General features: G+C 44.0%; 1 non-coding gene across 1 annotated transcript; it reads right to left on the reverse strand.

The window, feature by feature from the left end:
* Nucleotides 1-1687: 1687 nt before the first annotated feature.
* LOC115869419 lies at nt 1688-1791 on the reverse strand. Its single transcript, XR_004046170.1, has one exon. It is a non-coding gene; the product is annotated as a U6 spliceosomal RNA (small nuclear RNA).
* Nucleotides 1792-18218: the final 16427 nt, after the last annotated feature.

Here is an 18218-nt window from a genome sequence, read left to right on the forward strand (position 1 = left end):
TTTAATAGATCAATTTATTGGGGCTCTTAAGCATAAAATTCTTGTATCATTCACAGTGCGTCTCACATATGCAATTCTTAATTCTCCAGGAAGGTTTAATGCTGGAGAGGGAAGCAAGTGGGAAAGGGCTGTTTCTCACAGGAAAGGGAAAAAGCAAATACCTTAGAACTTCTAGAAACTGAATAGTCTACTCACAACATAAGATATTACCAAATAAATCAGCGCAGGAATTTAAGTGGAAAGATCTTTACTTCTTACCACTATGTACATCAGGGAGAGTTCATTTGGATTGAGAAGAACTAAAAAGGATAATTTTAAATACTTGAATGGAAGGAGGCGCTTACGGGAGCGCTCTGGCTTCATACTTAGGGGATTCCAGTAGATGGCTCTGTTTCAAAGTCTTACAAAGCTAGAGAGGAGCAGACTTTCTGAGGAACAGAACCCTCAGACCTTTTCAAGGATCCAGGGCACTTCGTTATCCATTGTAGCTGGTTTTCAGAAAATAGTATTGAGGTGGCGAGTGTCTGGTTTTAGGTTGACAGGGGAGCTGTTTGGGTTAAAGGATTGAGCTCCAAATTTTCTTACCAGAGACCAGTTTGTTCGGAACAGATCGTTGAAAACGAACAAGCTGGAAACGCGGACATGACAGCCCCAGAGTGCAGAATCAGCAGTGATGTCGTGCGGGAGTCCAGAAAGCAGCCCACGCTGTAAGTCTCCCTTTTGCTCCGAGTGGATTTTAAGCCAACACAGATTCTCTCCCTCATTTTTTTCAGCTCTATTTTAAGACACACATTTCAAAATCCCTAAGAAGTTAATTCTGCTATGCTATCTGAATTATGACAACTCCAAACAAGTCAGAACCACCCAATTAAAACAGTCTCTGTAACTAAGATGAGATGATTATAATAACTGCAAAAAAAATAGTATTTAGAAACCAGAGCGGGGTGGTTGCCATTATCAGGCCTCTCCAGAATTGCTGATGAAGGAGACTAGGAGACATCGGTGCCTGCCTTTTCCTGGCCCGCGCATCCATGGTAAGTTTGATCATGAAAGGCGGGTTCAGTGGCACCATATTGTGGTGTTCAAAGAATCCTGAATGAAGGGGGGCAGCCCGGAGGTATGAACACATAAAACCTTTGGCTTTTGTACAGTGAAGTCAGCCTTGTAAAATACACGTCTATGTACATTTTCCTGTGTCTTTGTCAGTTGTGTTTTGGGGTGGCGATGCACTTTGCAAGTGAAGAACGTATTTTCAGGTCCAATACCGCATCTTTACCCAACTCACCTGCTCCTCCTATGGAGGTTACCAGCCGCTACCCCACCCCCTCTCTCCACGGGTCTAAATAAGCCTTGTTTGATTTTTTGTTTACAGGACCATGTACTTCCATGGGGCAGATGTGCCCAGGTCTCCTTCTGATTGGCTCCCTTTGGGTAGTACGGTGGCCGGTGGCTGGGAAATCTAAAGACAAGGCAGACTTTCATGTCTTGTGCAGAATGAGCCAGGAGAAAACAGGGTGCCAAGTGACCCGCAAAGGTACAAAGCACTACCGGTCCAGGGATCTAGTAGGTGATGCAGGAAAGCAGTGGTCGGAAGGAGACCCAAATTGCCAGTGCAGAATGCTTTTAGGTGTTAATTCATTTTCTAAAAACTTCACACAATAAAATAAACATTTTCTAAGAATATGTTTTTTTAATGGGATGCTTCATGAATTTGCTTGTCATCCTTGCACAGGGGCCACACTAATCTCTGTATCTTTCCAATTTTAGTCTATGTGCTGCTGAAGCGAGCAGAAGAATGGTTTTTTTCTTCCAATTTAGTCTGCCTCCAAAGTCCAGGGGACACATGCCTCCCCCATACTATTTTTTACCTCACAAAATTTTAACGTTACTCTGTTATTCAGCATGCATTCCATTACCGAAAAATAAAAAACAAACACCTGTGTCAACTAAATGTAACAAACAAAATAATTCGGGCATGAAAAGGTTAAGTCAAGCAGAAAACTAACTTCTTGCAAGAGTATATGGCTCATAGAACTGACGGTCATGTCGAAGCTCTGAGGCAGGAAGCAAGTGGCTTCTACACCCAAGTGTCTGCTACAGGAACTAAGACCTGCCCTGATAGGGGGGTCTCACCACTGAGTACTGACCAGCATCATTCCACCCCTGGATACTTGCTACCATGACATCAGACTCTCAACCTTGCTGTAGCCCAAAATAGGTTCTAATCTACCCTGTGATCTTGCAACATTCGTTCAAGATGTGTTTGCTTGTCTACATTTAAGCCATGCGTTTGCTTGGGTGTGGGGAGAGGCGATAGCTTCCCTTTCCCTTTGCTTCGTGTGGTAGGAAGCAGGGTTTGGTTAGCCAAGTGAAGATGAGAACACAGACGTTTCCAAACAGAAAAACCTATCTGTCTCCAGCTCCCACAGTAGGGCGAAGTCCAGTGTGATTGAACGATGAGCCATGCAGTACCCTGAAGTATTTCTACTCTAGCCATGATAAGGTGTTGAACTGGGAGCCCTGGTGGCGTAGCGGTTACACGTTGGGCTGCTAACTGCAAGGTCAGTAGTTCAAAACCACCAACCGGTCCTCAGAAGAAAAATGAGGCTTTCTACTACCATAAAGAGTAACTGTCTCAGAAACAGGGCAGCTCTATCCTGTCCTATAGGGTCGCTAGTCTGAGAACATAATTGAATTTGTGTGGGAAACAGAAGACTGTGCCCTCTGGAGAACAGATCGGAAGGAAGGCAAAATGGAAGTAGGGAGGTCAACCACGGTGCTATTGCACTAGTTAAGGGAAGCGTTCAATGGTATCTTTGACCAAGGTGGTGGCAGTGGAAGTGGAGAGAATTACACAAAGAGCCAACAGCTATTGAGAAGGTAATGAGGCTACTCTGATATGAGGGTATAAAATGACAGGTGAGAAGGTGGTGGGTCTAGCACGATCCCTAGGTTTCTGACTTGTATCACTGGTAGCTGGACGGTGGTGCCAGTCACAGGGATAAGGAACACGGCATGAGGGCCAGTTTGGGCAGAGAAGAAAGACAGTGAGTTTTCATTTGGGATTTGTTAACTTGAGATGGTTTTTAGGTTGTCAGATATATGAAACTGGAACTTGGAAGCAAAGTCTGTCTCAGGGATGTAAATTTGTGGATCCTATGTGTGTTAACTATGCTTGCTGCCCTGATATGGGTGACACTGCCTAGGAAACAGTATATCGCTTTGACATGGCAGGGCCCAAGACAGCGCATTGAGGAGCTCCAGAATTGGGGTACCTGGACATATCAGAGTAGCAAATCGATAGTGAGATTGGAGTTATGAGTAACTGTCCAGATGGAGAAGGAAGGAGAGAGGATCAATAGGAGAAAGGCCTAAAGCCGGAATGTTCTGGGCAAAATGTGCTGCTCAGTGAGGATGGGGGCTGCCTGAGAGTGGCGGATGCTGGCACTGATGTAGCAGACACTATTATCAGATGTTAGGGTTCTGCTCTGATTCCCTTGGCAACCGATCCATACATGGTAGTTATCCTTGAATGTGTGTGCATTCCATACCAAGGAGTTCTTATTTTGCTATAAGCATCTCCTGAAGCTTTATAATCAGAGGAGTAATCAGATTTATCTGGAGAGAGAAGAGGATGGAGGCAGGCAAACAGTCTAGTACAACCATCTAGCCCCAAGGCAGTTAGGACTCCTCTAAGCCAGTAAATGGCAGGGGACCTATGTGTGTGATATTACAGTTAAGGAGGGGGAGGACTTAAGAATGAATCCAGGGTTCTAAAAAGCCAGACATTCAAGGATAAGTATCAGTTATGAATAGGCTTCCAGAGGAGTCAGCGGAGAATCATGACCTCTCCTTAGATGAGGTCACCACAGAAAACTAGCTTATAGGAAAGTCCCAACCTGTGGTCCTTTGAAGTTCATTTTGCACCTGTGTTAAACCATAGGTGACTCGGTGGATAGATGGTCAAATCATTAAAGGACACAGGGAACACCAATCACGCTACCAACCAGGGCGTCTGTAAACCCTGATCTCCTTACTCGCAGCCCAGGAAGCTGGTGCTCACTGCACATGAACACTGCCACTAAGGAATATAGGAGGGCCACAGCTTCAAAAGCCATGCATAAGAAGTCTTGAGGGATTGAGAGGGAGCACACAGGCATTTAGGGATGGAAGACAGTGCCCCTCAGGGAAGGAGTAAGCTAGGGCCTTGGTTAGCAGGGAACTCAGAGTGGACTCTGGCACTTCCAAATGGAGATCTTGGATTCATAAGCAACACAGGCCTGGCCTGGTTCTGATATTGATGGGAGCTGGGTGGCAGAGGACGTCTGCCTTAAGATGCTGGCAAATGCCGGTCTGCTCCCTGTACTCTGACTTTTCTGCTATTGTGGAAAGAACCTTTCAGATTTCTATAACCTGAGAGACTTCATATCTACCTAGACTTGAGGCTTCCTGGAAAAAAAAAAAAAAAAAAGGACAGATGGCAAATATCTGTGAAAGTCCACACAACATCCAGATAGCGCTCTCCCTGAGTCCTGCAATTCTTGTGTCAGCTCACATGACTGGATGCTGCAGCATCAACCTGGAAGCAAAACCGAGCCCCTCCTTTGGGTCCCCTGCCTCACCACCAAACCCAATCACACAAAAATCATGAATGAGCAACGTCTAGTCTACCTCTGAAGTATATATATATATATATATACATATATATATATGTATTTGAGCAACGTCTAGTCTACCTCTGAAGTATATATATATATATATGTATTTGTCCCAGAGTGGGCAAAAAGGGCAGTGAAGTGAAGACCTCACAGAAAAGCAATGTAAAAATTCATATTCTCCCCGTTGCCTTCAAAATCCCTTCTTAGCTGGGTCCCCTCCGGGGTCCCCTCCGGGGTCCTCCCAGATGCCCTTGTTTCCCTTGCTAGGATTCTTGGCCCCTGAGCCCTCCCTCTATTTTCCTTCCCTTTCACAGGTTAGCAATTTGGCTCCTGCAGCTCCAATCTCAAGTCGACAAACCCAAATACATCATGGAACCCCACAAAGCAAGGTGCCGTACAATGGACAAGAGCTCCACCCCAACAGTTGGGGGTTTAACAATCAAGATTGCTACTGTGTCATAGAAGCATTAAAACCCCCCAAAGTAAAACGATCCCCATCCATGTCACTTCCTGGTGCGCCCCTTTTGAGTCAGGCACTTCATCTTACGGGGGTACTCAACTTTATTGCACCTTTGGTAAAGGCTTGCCCAGCAGCTCAGTTTCCCATTCAATAATTACTACCCAAAGCGTTCTGTGACATGGGTTACATTCTTCACAAGGCGTGAACATTCTCATTTTTTCTGACCCGGTGATTCTGTTTGAGCCAGGCACTTGATAGGACCAAGTAGAGCAAATTTAGGATGATTAATACTGTTCAGCAAAGAAGGGAGCCAAACTCAAAGAGATTCATATATAATTGCCTAAAATCACTGAGTCAGTCCCGAATGGAAATCTAGTTTTAATGCAAAAAAGTATAATGTTCCCGATGCAGCTGTACATTTTAAAGAACAGGTTGCTAGCAAATATTGAGCTTTAAGCCATAAATTACTCAACCTGAAAAACCACAGTGGCATGAGAATATAAAGTGAGCCCGAGGCAAACAAACCAATCAAATAAACAAAAGTACCCAGGGCTGTGTGCAAGGGATGGGGCTGGAGGAGCGATGATAGTTCTGGAAGAGAATAGATCAGGTTCTGGGGGGCAGCCTTGGCCTACTTTTTCTCTCTGACTCCTCTGTCAATGAGCACAAAGAGGGGTTCGCCTGATGCCAAAGTGTCAACTTAATCAAGTTTTATTTTCACCCTTGTTTCATTTTCCCACTCACTTGTCCCCAACCTTTCAATGCCGTCAAGCAGGTAGGGTCTTCTGAAATCTAAGTCTGATTCTTGACAATCTCAGAAAAAGAAGTTGATGGGGAAATTAGATGGCTTCCATTCATCTCTTGACTGCCTGGTGTCAAGGAATGGAGTGTGCATGTTGAAGACATTCACGGGTTTGACTTCTCTCTTTTCCGCCCGCCTGCCTTGCTTCCCATCTGCCTTCCTCCTCTTCCCCTTTTATTTCCTTTACTTTTCTAGCTTTTCCCCCTTTCTTACTAGTTATTTTGCTGTTGTGTATTAAAAAGACCTGCCTTTTGACTTCCAGCTGCAATGACAATCTGACTTGATAGGATGACATTTGGTGCCACTTGCTCCCTTCAGAACGTGGGAGATCCCATTTTCTTGTGTTCTGCACAGAAGTAGCAGGCCAGCCTGACCACTGCCCCTTGTAGGCGGCTTCCTGTTTCTGCCTGGATGTCTCAAGAAATCCTCTTTATACCTAAAGTTAAATAACTTCATCATGTCTATTCTTTTATGTTAAAAGGATTCTTGGTATATGGCACACCCTTTCAATGGAAGGCTTTGCCCTTCATTTCAGTGAAACAATTTTATTATATGCCTGGATAATTTCTATCTTCTATTGTTGAATATGCTGTTGAAGGGACAATGAACGATATTTTCTATCATGTTGATATGTTCACCTTATTGGCTCTATACTTGTCTTAAGTCTTTGTAGATTTTGCTGTGTTCATGGTGATTGTTTTGTTTTAAGTCTTTCCTTAATGCCAGGAACCCCTCTATTGTGTCTACAGTGCTTTTTCATTTCTAATTTATTTGCTAGGTCTGCAGCAGTATTATTTGGTTCCAATCCATTTCCTCAACCTTACAATTTCTCTTTTCATCTCTTCCTATTGTTGTAATGAGTACTTTGGATATTTCCCCAACTCAGCAAGGACCTTAGAGAACAGCCAGCCCTGTCCACCCCTGATGCGTTAGCAAGGCTCTGCAGGAGGCCAGAGAGTGGGCTCTCTGCTCAGCGATATTACCCGCCTGCTCACCCTTCACCCCACTGTTCTTCAAGTTGGGGTGGGGGAGGGCGCGGGTCATCAATGAGAAGTATCAGCATTTTGTTAACTCACCTTCTCTCAGTTCTCATTCTGGAGAGCGGATGTGGCGGGCGGTCAGGGTAAGGATTCACTCTGCACCATGAAGCTGGATGTCCTTTCGATCTTGATTGCTGCTGTTGAGTTTGGAGCACTTTGAAAAATTAGATTTCTGTCCATTTCCTTAGGTACTGGGGGAAGGGGGGAGTGCGGGGCGACAGATGCTCAGTGATCTGACTTCTTTCACCCCAAACTTTCAGAATAACTTTTAACAAGCTCTACTGGTGAATGCTAGGCAGGTTCCTGGAGCACACTTTGTTTTAAAAAAGCACAATGTTCAGAGGCAAGATAAAAAGAAAATTAAGATGCAGTGGGAAGCAGTTGTTAAGTTTTGCTGAGTGGGTTTCAACTCACAGCGACCGGATGTATCTGCCATCCTCACAGTTGTTCAGTGTGCGAGCCTGTTGGCGCAGCCGCTGTGCAGCAGGGAGCCTTATCTCATGTGGATGTAAAGACCAGGATGCTGCTGCTCCATTTTATTATTTACTTAAATCATATCCTTAAACCTCCCGTCTTTCCCAATGTTAAAAAAAAACCCAACAACATCCAGGGAGACATTTCAGTATAAAAACATCACATATTAATCAGATGGAAGAAACACAACCCAAAGCACCCCCATGGTCACACCAAGATCATCAGTGGGACCTTCACTCGGGCCCCAACCACGCACTCCCTTTCCCCGAGAGCTCTCCTTCTGAAAGCACCTGAGCCAAACCCCTCTGGCTTCCCATCCTCCACGTTTATTTATCTTACAGAGGGAGACTAATTATTTCATTACTCCTGGAGATTAATTCGGGGTGCTGACTTCAACAAGACTTGATGCTTTCCGTTTGTGCTCAGCTACATTTTAAGCAGCCCCCCCAGAGATGAGTTCATGCTGTGTACAGGGATTTAGCTGCACATTTCACATCGAGATCAGCAAAAGGGTGGATAAATCCCTAGGTGCAGTTTTAATTTTGTTGCCAGGGAGGCAGGGGGCTGGGGGCTGGGAGGGCCAAAAAACGCACACACACAAGTGTTGAGTCCATCAGGCTTAATGTCTCTGATGTGCTCGTGCGAAGCACAACGGGCAGGAAACAAGCCTCCCGGCGCCTGGCCCTGCTGGCCTGGCAGCTGCCAGCCAAGCTCACAAGGCTCGGTCCTCCGAGTCCAGCAATCACGCTGTTCAGTGTTGTTGGGTCACAAGGCTCTTGGGAGCTGTTTCTCTGGCTTTTCAGCAGTTAGCAGGTGTGCTTCACCATTAGCTTCATTCTCCCGTGTCCCTCCGATGACTCACAAAGGGTGCTCCCATGTCACCTTAACCTGGAGAGCAAATCTGGAAGACTCGCTTGTTCTAGAAGATACTAATGACTCCTAAGCACCACGACGCTAGAGGCCATCTGGGTTGGTGGCTGTTAGAGGGTTTCCTTCACAATGTTCGGCTTGGGGACAGGGTAATGGGGATGGCCACGTGGGCTCTGCGCTCCTAAGTTTCAGTTCTGGCTCTACCACTGACTAACTGGATGAGAAGGCAAAGTACATAACCTAAGCTTCAAGTTCCTTGTCTGCTTTATAGTTCGTGTGGTTCCCCCACCACACCCTCATCTATTTCTCAGCCCATGGAAGCAAACCAAGAAGGAAAAAGAGAGAGTGAGGGACTTGACCACATACTGACACACCAAGCCCTGAGGCTGATGCCTCTGCATGGAGCTGCTAAGGCACAGAGAGGACTGTAGGGCCGACAACAGCTGAGACAGAATGTCCCTCGCTGCAGCCCACCAGGACTGGAGACCCTGCCCCCCACACACACACAGTGTGGCGAACCAAGAAGGGAACATAGCAGATTAGCAACGGGAGTAAAGCAAAGCCATAAAGTCCCTGAGGAGCCCCCAAAATAGACTTCAGGCTAGGAAGGGCAGTTCCCAGAACCTCCCAGGACCGGTGGGGAGATAGTCATAAAGGTCAGCAGACAGACCTATAATTATCTGTGCTTTTTCTTTCTTTTTTTATGTTTGCTAGCCCCCCCTCCCCATCTTTTTAGTCAGTCTTCTGTTTTGTCTCCATTATTGTTGTTTTTCCTCCTTAGCTAAGACAGGCATGGGAAGCAAGCTCATGGAGAAAGCTATGGGACCGAAGGTTCCAGAGGGACTGGGGGTGGGGGGTGGGTGGGAAGGGAGCAGTTAGCACACCACGCCATAGACAGGGGAACAATTGGGAATTAAAGCAACACGAGGAGGACGTAGAGATCCTGGGTGTTGGAGCCACAGCAATCTAGCTGAGAGGAATTGCTAAGAGGCAGGTTGAGCATGATGGTGGGACAGGAAGAAGGTAAAAGGAAACAGAGGAAAGATCTAGGAAGTAAAGCTATGGATAGAGGTATAAACCCAGGTGTGTACACATGTAAATATATTAATTTATAAACACAGAGGTATTGGCCTATGTACACATAGTATTTATATGGCAATACACCGAGGAAGTGGACGGACTTTGGGCTTATTTCTGCTCAAGCCCTCCCTCAATGCAAGAACACTTTGTCCTAGGTATTCTGTGATGCTCACCCTCCCATCAGGATCACTGAAGACAAAATGGGTGCATAAGCAAATGTGGTGAAGAAAGCTGATGGTGCCCAGCTATCAAAACATATAGTGTCTGGGGTTTTAAAGGCTTAAAGTTAAACAAGCAGCCATCTAGCAGAGAAGCAACAAACCCACATGGAAGAATCACTCCAGCCTGTGGGATCATGAGATGTCGATGGGATCAGGTAAAAGGTACCAGAAGACCCAAAACAAACAAAAACATATGGTTGAGAATGAGGGGCGTCGGAGCAGAGATCCGTCCCATCTGCAGACAACAGGACATCCCTTCACAGAAGGGTCACAAGGAAGGAATGAGTCAACCAGGGTGCAGTATAGCACCAATGAAATACACAATATTCATCTGGTTCTTTGAGGCTTCCTCACCCCCCACTATCATGACCCCAGTCCTGTTTTTCCCTCCTGGCTAGATCGGAGCTTGTACACTGGTACAGATAAGAGCTCATGACACACACGGAATCCCTCAGGAAGAGAAATGGGAGTATTGATTCCAGGAGGGTAGTGGGAAGGTGGGGGGAGGAGGGGAGAAAGGAAGAACCAATAGCAATGATCAACACATAACCATCCCTCACCCCCCAAGGGATGAACAACAGAAACCATGGGGGAAGGGAGACAGTGGATGGTGTAAGATATGTAAATAATAATATTTTATAATTTATCAAGGGGTCATGCATGGGGGCGGGGGGAGCTGATACCAAGGGCTCAAATAGAAAGTTTAGAAATGTTTAGAAAAGGATGATGGCAACATATGTACAAATACGCTTGATGCAATTGATGTATGGGTTGTTATAAGATCTGTTAAGAGCCCCCAATGAAATGATCTTTAAAAAGCAAAGTAAGATGAAGCCACACCTCTTTAAAGGCCATCCTTTGGTGTGTAAAAAAAGGGAATAAAGATAGAATCCCCCCAAACCAAGAAAACTGTAGTCGGTTCCAACTCACACCTGCCAAGCAAACCCACAGAATAAGTGCTGACTCATCATGCCCCTCTATAGCAGCGGTTCTCAACCTATGGGTCACGACCCCTTTGGCAGTCGAACAACCCTTTCACAGGGGTCACCCGATTCATAACAGTACCAAAATGACAGTTATGAAGTAGCAACGAAAATAATTTTATGGTTGGAGTGGGGGGGTCGCCACAATATGAGGAGCTGTATTAAAGGCTCGAGACATTAGGAAGGTTGAGAACCACTGCTCTACAGGGTAACTGTAAATCTGTATGGGAGTAGACAGCCTCCTCTTTCTCCCCAGCAGTGACGAATGGGTTTGAACTGGCAAGCCAAAACCTAACCCACAGTGCCACCAGGACCCCTTACGGCTACAATATTTAAATTAAAACACAATGAAGAAACTGAATTTAAAAGGAGTCCTCTCTGCAGTTCATTCTAATTGAATGGAGTTCCACCCAGGAGATTGATACTCAGAGGACATTGACATCCCCACTGGCCTGGCTTGTCTTTTGTACATAGGTATACACTGTTTCCTCTTGGGACCATATAGACCGGGTATCTGGTAGAAGAAAGGATTCATGTGTTCAGGATCCAATGCCCTAGCCATCTGCCTCATAATTTATATAAATATCTACTGGCGCCCTGAGATATAATAATGTGTGTATATGTACCGTCTATATTTAGAATTTGTCAACAGAATAATTTCACACCTCTTAGGCAGGCCTGAAATGAACAGCATAATATGAAGACCTTTCTCTTAATTTTAAAACAAGCATCTGATCTTTAGCTAATGCTTTCACCATCCCACCTCTAACTCCTTGATTTGGTTTCTCTTGGACTCCCTGTTCCCAGTTCCTTAACTCCAGGGCCCCTGTGCTTGTTTCTCTGGTTTACTCGTGAAATGGGATACAATTAGAACAGAGCTGGCTGGACCCCCACAGGGTCCAGCTCTGAACCAGATGTCCTAGGGTTGTGCTCAGAACCAGAAGTCCCTTTGCATTCCAAACTCCGCTTCGAATCTTGTAGAACGCATTCCAAGCATCCAAAGCACTGGACCGTACTTTCTTATGGTGACTAGCTTTTAAATTAACATGTAGCCATGGTAACAATTGAGTGGTAGTGGTAGTGGGAAGTCTTGTTTGGAGGAAAATGCTTTTATTATCAAAGCAGCTGTGTGCTTTCTGATCCACTGGAATCAATCGATCATTCTATTATTACATGGAGCATCCTCTTGAACTATTTGCATTGGAAGCAGGCTGATGCATATTTCATAATGGGAGGGCACAGCAAGCTCCTGGGTGAAGCTGGAAGCAGTGACCAGTGAGTGAGAGACTCCCACTGTGACGGCTCTCGGTCCAGGAGCGAAGTGGGAAGTCAAGGAGTTATTCAGGGCTTTCACTTGAAGGATCCACCAGTGAAGGCTCATTTCCTCTTCTTCATAAAATCGAAATGTTTTCATTTTTCCTGAAAACAAGTTTATTGCTAAAAATTCAGATTTTGCAAAGTAAGGAAAAGCCCATCTCTCACCTCCTGCTTATGATCTCTTATCTCCAGACATAACACCATTTTCTGTATGCATGTACAGATATTTTATGCAAATAAGGCTTAGGCATAACACATATTTGTGTGCCAGTTGGTATGTATAGGAGCCCTGGTAGGGTAATGGTTACGAGTTGGGCTGTGATCTGAAAGGTCAGCAGTTTGAAACCACCAGCATCTCTGTGGGAGAAAGATGAGGCTTTCCACTCTTGTAAAGAGTTACATTCTCAGAAACTCACAGGGCGCAGTTCTCTCCTGTCCCGTAGGGTCACTGTGAGTTGGCATGAATGCCAGGGCAGTGAGTTTGGCTTGGCTTTTTGGTTAAGTATGTATATACTCAAAACTCAGCTATCGCTATGAGTCAATTCTGACCACACACCCCTATAGGACAGGGTAGAACTGCCCCTGTGGGTTTCTAAGACAGTAGGAGTAGAAACCTCCTCTTTCTCTCCTGGGCCAGCTGGTGGTTTCAAACGGATGAACTTGTAGTTGGTAGCCCATTTTGTAATCCGTTATGCTACTAGGGCTCCTAAAATTAAAAGTGTATATATACACTTATTTATACATCCATTTATACATACATATTAATTTTAAATATATTTAAATATATGTAGCTTTAATTATATGCACATTTAAATTTTCTCGTGCATCTATATGTGCTGACATATTTAAATATATTTAAATATAAATATAATTTTTAAAAATCATTTTATTGGGGGCTCATACAACTCTTATCACAATCCATAGATCCATCAATTGTATAAAGCACATTTGTACATTTGTTACCCTCATCATTCTCAAAACCTTTGCTTTCCACATAAGCCCCTGGCATCAGCTCCTCATTTTTCCCCCTTCCTCCCTATAGATATAATTTTAATGTATAGATATTTAATTTAAAAATACCAATGGAAATGGTGTGTGGTTATACATAGTAGAGATTAAAAATTTGATGAACAAGATAGATATTTGCTCTCTCTCACATGAGAAAAATAACAATAACAACAGAAGGTGGACAGCCTAGGGCTATAGTCATCAGGGATCCAGAACCTTCTAGTTTTTCACTCCACAGGCCCTAGGGTGATTCTTATCTTCATGATCCAAGATGGTTGCTCTTGCTCCAAGATGTCTAAGCTCCAGCCATCGCATCATGCTCCAAATAGCATGGTTGGAGGAATTAGAACTACCCTTCCCTTTCAGAGAAACTTCTGATTCTACTTCATGGGCTAGAATTTAGTCACATGGCCACAATTTTGCCAGAGAGAGGTACCAACTAAGCATACAATTAGACACTAGTTTTGGCTTATTAATTTAAAACAGAAATTGCCTGCTATTCTATTTTTTCCATATTAATGATTATTACACATACATCAATTAGCCATCCCAAAATATGTGCTCATGGGAAGGATACAAGGAAATAATAATACGAGATGCATTGACCAGGGGCCGCCATGATGGTTTCAAACATGACAATGGCGAGGATGGCGGAAGAGTAGGCGGGGTTTTGTTCTGTTGTGGATAGAATTGCTGTGAGTTGGAAAGGTTTCCACGGTGCCTTAAGAAAAGGTGACCAGACGTCCCGCTTTTGGCGGGACAGTCCCGATTTTTAACAATTTTTCTCGCATCCTGCGGCGTTTTTAAAAAGTCCCGATTTTTGGAAAGAATGCACGACAAGCTAAAGTATACGGTTTTCAGCTGCCATGTGGCTATTTCGCCAGGATAGGAGTTTTATCAATGGTGTCCCGTTTTACCAATGTGAAAATGTGGTTGCCTTACCTAAAAACCAACAACAACAAAAGGTTGCTATTGTAAGTATTGTGTGGAGGGGGCATCTGACCTCCTCTGGCTTGTCAAGGGAGAAGGAGAATCCAACTTAACATCCGCCAAGGCTGATTCTGATGCGGCAGAGGCCAGACAACAACCAGAAGAGCCCAGGGCTTTAACAAGAGGGGACAAGGGAAGTGGCCTCTAGGTTTGAGGAGGATGGCAGGTGGCAGCAAAATCAGCCTCCCACGTGGAGAAATCTTGAGGGCAAACTATTGCTCTGTTCTCTTAATAAAATAAAAGCCTACCAAAATTAATTAATTAATTAATAAACAATAAGGGTTCCTCTGGGTTAGAAGGGGGAAGGGGGGGGGGAATAAAGAAGAGCTGATACCAAGTAGTTCAAGCAGATAGAAAGTGTTTTGAAGCTGATTGTGGTAGCAATTGTACAGCACTGCTTGCTGTGATTGAGCTATATGGAATGTTATGATATCTGTAAGCTCCCAATAAAATGATCAAGTTAAAAGATTAAATAGTAAAACCAAAAGCCTAGAGATCTTCAAATACAATGTTAATGAATCACCTTTTCAACAATAAACTATCCACCCCTCTTGTAAATTGAATGCAACCCTCTTCTTCTTTTTTTTTTTTTGGGGGGGGGTAATAGTCACTTTATTCCGAGTGTCATCTTTAGGCCAAGGCCACTTCCCTTCTACATACTAATGTTTTTATAGAACACTGAAATAATAAGCATTTGTTCATTAGGTCATCCATTTTTCTGGGTCATATTAAAAAAAAGTCTAACTGCCCCTGTGTGAAACTTCTATTGATTAAGCTTCTGAAAGGACCTCTATTCTGCATTCGTTTCAGACTAAGAAATATAACCAGCAAAAGGCTCACGTTTTTTATGCTTCAGATCAAGATAAATTGGACTCAAGAGCTTCATTCTCTGAGGTTGTGGAGAAATCATTATTATCATTTGAGAAGAGGGATGCTCACCCTCTAGAAGAATGGAAGGACCTAGGGCTTACAAGACACAATGAAAAGACAGAAAGATTCGGGTTATCTGTCTGGGTTGTGTCCTGTTTTGATCCCTCGTGATCCACCTCTTCGGTGTTAAGAAAGAAAAATACAAGTTTTAGCATATAAATGGCAGCCATAAAAGGGAGGTGGTTGTTCAGTGCTGTCCTGTCATAGCAACCCAATGTATAATTTAGTGAAACACTGCCCGGGTCTACACCATTCTGTTATTCTCAACTGTTGTGATGTTTGTTGCCTGGTTGCCGGTGCTGTGTATTGAGGGTCTTTCTCCTTTTCCCTGTCCTTCTACTTGACCGAGTTTGATGTCCTTTGCCAGGGACTGGTATCCCCTGATAGCATGTCCAAAGTACAGGAGATGAATTCTCACATACATCCTTGCTCCCACGGAGCATTCTAGCAGTACTTCTTTGCTTGTTCTTCTGGCAGCCCAAGGTGTTTTCAATATTCTTTGTCAACATCATAATTCAAATGCATCAGTTTTACTTTGGTCTTCTTTACGCCCAATGTTCACATGTGTGAGAGGTGATTGAAAATACCATGGCTTGGACCAGGAAGGGTTCTCTGTGTAAGTGGCATTTAACCTGAGACCTAAAGGACAACTAGGATTGGCTGTACTAAGGGAAAGAAATGAGAGATGGTAGCAAGGGGACTCTTTCCAGGAAGAAGTAACAACACGGGAAAGACCTGGAGGAAGGCTGGAGCCTGGAACGCAGTGCACCAATTTTATAGTCAACACTCAGCACATGGCATAACAGAGTAGAAAGATGCAGGAAACAGGTCCCCTGCCCTGAAGAAGGTTACATTACTAAACACAAGAACATCTTCTGAATATTTTGAAGTCAGCACTTAGCCTCAATGAAAATGAATATAATTCAAATATACAATTCCCTAAACATCATCAAGTGGCTTATTTTCTGTTGCTCTATAAATCAATATCAATACTCCAAACAAAATAAAAAATGAAGACACAATCCTTCAAACACAAGAAGAAGGAAGGAAAGAAAGAGTCAAGGACAGAGGGTGGGAGGAGGAGGAGAGATGGTGGAAAGGGGGAAGAAAAGGGAGGACAGGATAGGGGGATGGGGAGAGGGGAGTTCAGGGGCAGGGAATGTAGAGAGTTGGGATGGGAAGAAGTGGAGACAGAAGATGGAAGCAAACTAAGGATTATATATTAATAGAGGAAACTTAAACTTCAATATCTCAAAGCTTGAAGTAGCAAAGCTCGGAGAGAATCAACAATGGAGTTTTTCCCTTTAAGGAAGAGGAAGGAAGTTTGAGAATCAGACATTAAAATAGCTGATAGCCGACCACAAAGAGGAGAGGAGTCTGATTGGTGAGTTCAGGTCGCAGGTGCTTCCCTGAGTTCTCCCTTCATCCGTATCTTCCAACAACACTGTCCCAGCTAAGAATGTCCACAGGAAAGAGCTGCCATCACTGTTTGCTTGTCCGTATTAGGACCTATCGCAGCGCAGAGGTGTCATGTCAATGGAGGTCTCCCTCTTGAAGTTGTGTTATCGCCTTTTCTATATATGAAACCTAGGATTGATGAACCCATAGAGACAGCAGGTAGAATACGGGTTTCGCGGGGAGGGGGCATGAGTGGCGGGGAGGGGGATAAACGCGAGATGATGTCAAGGAGTCCGTGTAGAAAAAGAATGATTAGAAACTGATTGTGGTAGCAATTGTACAATTTGGCTTGATGTAATTGAATGGTGGAATGATATTATATATATATATATATAAATTTTTTAAGAGAAAGTTTCTTTCTAATCACTAATTTGGGGCATTTGGACATAATAACAGCTATTTTCTGTCTTTAAACGAAAAGGGAAGACAGAAAAGGAAAAACAAAACAAATTAACTGGGAAGCAAAGTATGTAAGGCCCAACGCACAACTTTGAAATTTGTAACAATTCATTTTGTCCTTGATCTAAATAATTTGGTATAACATAGATAATTTCATCAAATAGTATCTAACACTTACTAGGTACTCCCTAAATATTTTTCAAATACATGAATTAATAAAAATATATCATATAATCAATATCCTTATACTGATAAAGTCAAAATTACTAGTTTTGCCCCCCAGTGAACTAAGTGTGGCTCCTGCCAGAGCATGTTGGGGGCACATTTCCTATGTGTGAGCATACCAGGAACTCAATTTAACATCCTAAAAGAGACCAAGTCAGCAAACTTGTATTGGGCACCTACTATATATAGATGATGACACTGTGCTGGGTGGTGACAGGTCACTCACTACAAAAAAGCACAAGACAAGGTCCTGCCTTCGAGTTATGAGTCTATTTCTTGCTCCTGCTCTGGGTGACATGAAACAGGGGCCAAATTAGTGAGGCAGCCGAGCCTCCCAGCAAATGCCCTTCCTCCAAAACACCCTTGGCTGTCTAGCTGCGTCACAGGGGCTCACGGGCTAAACCAGAGGCGACAGCAGGAACTGCTGAAGGAGCGTGGCGGCACACGAGGAAGAGCGAGAGCCGAGGAGCAAGGTGAAGTGAAACACTGCCTGCCCTTCACCCTGTTTTCAAGAGCTCGCCCACAAAGTCTGCCCGCGCTCACAGGGGCCACTGCAAGGTCACGTCAGTTCTGAAAGGGTCAACACCGATCCTTTAAAAAGTGATTCTTCCAAGCAAATATCACTGAGTCCTATTCAGTCTGTTTATGCACTTACCTCTTGATAAAGACTTCTAATTTTTGCTTATTATGAATAAAGTCATGGTAAATATCTGTGAACAGGTTTTTCTGTGGACCAATAGCTTCACTTCTCATGGGTACCTATCTAGAAATGGTCTCATTGGGCCATATAGTAAGCATATGCTTAACTTTTTAATAACTATCCAATTATTTTTCAATATAACCGTACCATTCAGCATCTGTATCAGCAATGGCAAAGAGCTGTGATGACGTCCTGGACTATGCGCTGAACTGTCAACCACAAGGTCAGTGGTTTGAACCCACCAGCTCTTCAGCAGGAGGAAGCTGAAGCTGTCTACTCTGGAAAGACTGACTGTCTCAGAAACCCACAGGGGCCCGTTCTCCTCGGACCCATGTAGTCACGTGCGTCAGAGGGACTTGATGGCCGTGAATGAAATGAACAATGAGTGTGAGTTCTAGTTGCTCTGTATTTCCCCCCAGTACTTGGTACTTTTTTCCCCTTTTTTTTAGTACTTGACCTTATCTGGTGTTTTTAAAGAAAAAAATTGTTGCACTTTCTAGTAGATGTGTCATGGTGTTGCAGGTTTAATTTGCATTCTCGGATGACTAATCGTGTGGAATATACTTTCATGTCTACTTGTCATTCATGACTCCCTTTGGGGAC

The sequence above is a fragment of the Echinops telfairi genome, unplaced genomic scaffold, assembly GCF_000313985.2.
Source record: "Echinops telfairi isolate 266 unplaced genomic scaffold, ASM31398v2 ScPeMD7_25;HRSCAF=90, whole genome shotgun sequence".
In the NCBI taxonomy this organism is placed as follows: Eukaryota; Metazoa; Chordata; class Mammalia; order Afrosoricida; family Tenrecidae; genus Echinops; species Echinops telfairi.